Source organism: Triturus cristatus, chromosome 4_1 (assembly GCF_964204655.1).
Source record: "Triturus cristatus chromosome 4_1, aTriCri1.1, whole genome shotgun sequence".
NCBI lineage: Eukaryota > Metazoa > Chordata > Amphibia > Caudata > Salamandridae > Triturus > Triturus cristatus.
This window is the reverse complement of record NC_140585.1, coordinates 137888404-137893403: the sequence shown is the minus strand read 5'-3', so window position 1 is coordinate 137893403 and position 5000 is coordinate 137888404. Positions and strand designations below refer to the sequence as shown.

General features: G+C 40.1%; 2 non-coding genes across 2 annotated transcripts; both read left to right on the top strand.

Moving 5' to 3' along the window:
* Positions 1-1104: 1104 nt before the first annotated feature.
* TRNAR-UCG (transfer RNA arginine (anticodon UCG)) lies at positions 1105-1177 on the top strand. Its single transcript has one exon. It is a non-coding gene; the product is annotated as a tRNA-Arg (tRNA).
* Positions 1178-1973: 796 nt separating this feature from the next.
* TRNAR-CCU (transfer RNA arginine (anticodon CCU)) lies at positions 1974-2046 on the top strand. Its single transcript has one exon. It is a non-coding gene; the product is annotated as a tRNA-Arg (tRNA).
* The last annotated feature ends 2954 nt before the right edge of the window (positions 2047-5000 follow it).

The window sequence follows — 5000 nt, the reverse complement described above, 5'->3', positions numbered from 1 at the left end:
GCTGATGCCCCCGTTGCCTAATTTGTAGTGCAATGGTTAAGTTGCAGAGTGTGGTTGAACTTGGATAGGAGACTTGGTGCCTCTTTCCGTGTCCTGCTGATGAGAAGGATGGCTTGTTACCATTTTCTAAGCCCAGTATATTGAGAAAAGAATTAAGTGAAGAAGAAGTGTGGAGTCGAAAGTGGTTCTCCAATTTCTCTCCACTTGCTAAAATTGCAAAGTCTCCATTATAGCATAGAAGAGAGCGTTAAAGTCGGGGATGGAAGAGGATGAAAATGGGAAGTTTACTTATAGAGAGAAGTGAGAAATGCCCTGTGTGCACACACCGGTGTCTGACCATAGAATACATTTAAATAATGCCTCTAGAAAAGAGCTATGCATGTGTTCCTCAGTGCCTAACGGATAAGGCACTGACCTCCTAAGCCAGGGATTGTGGGTTCAAGTCCCATCTGAGGTGATAACAAAAAATCCTCCCTCTCTCTTTTCCAGAAAACTAGGTAGATTTATTAAATGCTTCCTCTCAGAAGTTTATGAGGGATTAGGTACTTTGAAACGGTCCCATTTTACTTGTGTACACTTCACAGTCATGTTAGTGTTCTGAAACTGCAAAGTATATTTTTAAATGCCTATTTTTGTGAGATGCATTTTCGACCGGCCAGAACATATTCCTTTGGAAAAAATGATTTGAATTGGATTGGTGTGAATCTTGTTCTAGAGGTGGTGACAGGCTTTCAGCTACTTGAATAGGTCAAGCCAGGATTCATAAAACTTATACAACCTATGTGAGTGTGAAAAATTAGCATATGCAGGAAGGAGCAATTTGTCCTACTTTCAAAACAGTTTCACTCCACGTCTGGAAACGTCCAGAGCTATGTAGACCATACAAATGAGCTTTCAACTCATGAGGAAAGAGGTTTGTATGCAAAAAGGAAAACAAAAGCATATCGTACTCATAAAATACTCAATATATAGATTCCAAAAAAGTGCTTCCAGCGAAAAGAGCTGAAAGAACACTATGGGATGTAAACCTGAATACCTTTCAATAATATGTTCTCCATCCGTGCATACCACCTACATGATAAAAATCATCTCAAGTGAACGGATGACCGCGTGGCCTAATGGATAAGGCGTCTGATTTCGGATCAGAAGATTGAGGGTTCAAGTCCCTTCGTGGTCAATTCTGGCCAATGGTCACACAATCTGCTTTACATTCAGAGTGGAAAAAGTATTTTCCAATACTCTTGTAGTCCTCACTTTCTCATTACTAATCATTAATAAAGTGGAGTACATACTGTAAACTCATTCAGGTTGCATCTTCAGTCTAACTACTTGTGCATTTTAGTGGCATTAAAAAGTGCTTCTATGCCGATTCACTGAATATGTAATAGGTTTGCAGAATTTTGACGTGACAGAATGGGTTTTTAGCTTAAGTGTGTGTAGAAGAACTGCAAGGTGTGTGCCTATGTGTGCATAGAGTGCTACATGTGTAAAATCTGTATGATTTGGGCAGTTAAAGTGCTGATTTTGCCTCCGAGTAAGAAAAGAACTACACAAAATCTATAAAGGATCGGCACATTGGCTGCCTTTGCTGATGCCCCCGTTGCCTAATTTGTAGTGCAATGGTTAAGTTGCAGAGTGTGGTTGAACTTGGTTAGGAGACTTGGTGCCTCTTTCCGTGTCCTGCTGATGATAAGGATGGCTTGATAACATTTTCTAAGCCCAGTATATTGAGAAAAGAATTAAGTGAAGAAGAAGTGTGGAGTCGAATGTGGTTCTCCAATTTCTCTCCACTTGCTTAAAATTGCAAAGTCTCCATTATAGCATAGAAGAGAGCGTTAAAGTCGGGGATGGAAGAGGATGAAAATGGGAGGTTTACTTATAGAGAGAAGTGAGAAATGCCCTGTGAGCACACACAGGTGTCTGACCATAGAATACATTTAAATAATGCCTATAGAATAGAGCTAAGCATGTGTACCTCAGTGGCCTAATGGATAAGGCACTGGCCTCCTAAGCCAGGGATTGTGGGTTCGAGTCCCATCTGAGGTGATAACAAAAATCCTCCCTCTTTCTTTTCCAGAAAATTAGGTAGATTTATTACATGCTTCCTCTCAGTTCTGAAACTGCAAAGTAGATTTTTAAATGCCTATTTTTGTGAGATGCATTTTCGACCGGCCAGAACATATTCCTTTGGAAAAAATGATATGAATTGGATTGGTGTGAATCTTGTTTCTAGAGGTGGTGACAGGCTTTCAGCTACTTGAATAGGTCAAGCCAGGATTCATAAAACTTATACAACCTATGTGAGTGTGAAAAATTAGCATATGCAGGAATGAGCAATTTGTACTACTTTCAAAAATGTTTCACTCCACGTCTGGAAACGTCCAGAGCTATGTAGAGCATACAAATGAGCTTTAAACTCATGAGGAAAGAGGTTTGTATGCAAAAAGGAAAACAAAAGCATATCATACTCATAAAATTCGCAATATATAGATTCCAAAAAAGTGCTTCCAGCGAAAAGACCTGAAAGAACACTATGGGATGTAAACCTGAATACCTTTCAATAATATGTTCTCCATCCATGCATACCACCTACATGATAAAAATCATCTCAGGGGAACAGATGACCGCGTGGCCTAATGGATAAGGCGTCTGACTTCGGATCAGAAAATTGAGGGTACGAGTCCCTTCGTGGTTGTTTTCGGCCAATGGTCACACAATCTGCTTCACATTCAGAGTGGAAAAAGTATTTTCCAATACTCTTGTAGTCCTCACTTTCTCATTACTAATCAATAATAAAGTGGAGTACATACTGTAAACTCATTCAGGTTGCATCTTCAGTCTAACTACTTGTGCATTTTAGTGGCATTAAAAAGTGCTTCTATGCCGACGCACTGAATATGTAATAGGTTTGCAGAATTTTGACGTGACAGAATGGGTTTTTAGCTTAAGTGTGTAGAAGAACTGCAAGGTGTGTGCCTATGTGTGCATAGAGTGCTACATGTGTAAAATCTGTATGATTTGGGCAGTTAAAGTGCTGGTTTTGCCTCAGAGTAAGAAAAGTACTACACAAAATGTATAAAGGATCGGCACATTGGCTGCCTTTGCTGATGCCCCCGTTGCCTAATTTGTAGTGCAATGGTTAAGTTGCAGAGTGTGGTTGAACTTGGTTAGGAGACTTGGTGCCTCTTTCCGTGTCCTGCTGATGATAAGGATGGCTTGATAACATTTTCTAAGCCCAGTATTTTGAGAAAAGAAGTAAGTGAAGAAGAAGTGTGGAGTCGAAAGTGGTTCTCCAATTTCTCTCCACTTGCTAAAATTGCAAAGTCTCCATTATAGCATAGAAGAGAGCGTTAAAGTCGGGGATGGAAGAGGATGAAAATGGGAAGTTTACTTATAGAGAGAAGTGAGAAATGCCCTGTGTGCACACACAGGTGTCGGACCATAGAATACATTTGATTAATGCCTATAGAAAAGAGCTATGCATGTGTGCCTCAGTGGACTAATGGATAAGGCACTGGCCTCTTAAGCCAGGGATTGTGGTTTCAAGTCCCATCTGAGGTGATAACAAAAATCCTTCCTCTTTCTTTTCCAGAAAATTAGGTAGATTTATTACATGCTTCCTCTCAGAAGGTTATGAGGGATTAGGTACTTTGAAACGGTCCCATTTTAATTGTGTACACTTCACCGTCATGTTAGTGTTCTGAAACTGCAAAGTAGATTTTTAAATGCCTATTTTTGTGAGATGCATTTTCGACCGGCCAGGACATATTCCTTTGGAAAAAATGATATGAATTGGATTGGTGTGAATCTTGTTTCTAGAGGTGGTGACAGGCTTTCAGCTACTTGAATAGGTCACGTCTGGAAACGTCCAGAGCTATGTAGAGCACACAAATGAGCTTTAAACTCATGAGGAAAGAGGTTTGTATGCAAAAAGGAAAACAAAAGCATATAGTACTCATAAAATTCTCAATATATAGATTCCAAAAAAGTGCTTCCAGCTGAAAGAACACTATGGGATGTAAACCTGAATACCTTTCAATAATATGTTCTCCATCCATGCATACCACCTACATGATAAAAATCATCGTAGGTGAATGGATGACCTCGTGGCCTAATGGATAAGGCGTCTGACTTCGGATCAGAAGATTGAGGGGTCAAGTCCCTTCGTGGTCATTTTTGGCCAATGGTCACACAATCTGCTTTACATTCAGAGTGGAAAAATTATTTTCCAATACTCTTGTAGTCCTCACTTTCTCATTACTAATCATTAATAAAGTGGAGTACATACTGTAAACTCAATCAGGTTGCATCTTCAGTCTAACTACTTGTGCATTTTAGTGGCATTAAAAAGTGCTTCTATGCCGACGCACTGATTATGTAATAGGTTTGCAGAATTTTGACGTGACAGAATGGGTTTTTAGTTTAAGTGTGTGTAGAAGAACTGCAAGGTGTGTGCCTATGTGTGCATAGAGTGCTACATGTGTAAAGTCTGTATGATTTGGGCAGTTAAAGCGCTGATTTTGCCTCCGAGTAAGAAAAGTACTACAAACAATGTATAAAGGATCGGCACATTGGCTGCCTTTGCTGCTGCCCCCGTTGCCTAATTTGTAGTGAAATTGTTAAGTTGCAGAGTGTGGTTGAACTTGGTTAGGAGACTTGGTGCCTCTTTCCGTGTCCTGCTGATGATAAGGATGGCTTGATACCATTTTCTAAGCCAAGTATATTGAGAAAAGAAGTAAGTGAAGAAGAAGTGTTGAGTCCAAAGTGGTTCTCCAATTTCTCTCCACTTGCTAAAATTGCAAAGTCTCCATTATAGCATAGAAGAGAGCGTTAAAGTCGGGGATGGAAGAGGATGAAAATGGGAAGTTTACTTATAGAGAGAAGTGAGAAATGCCCTGTGTGCACACACCGGTGTCTGACCATAGAATACATTTAAATAATGCCTCTAGAAAAGAGCTATGCATGTGTGCCTCAGTGGCCTCATGGATAAGGCACTGGCC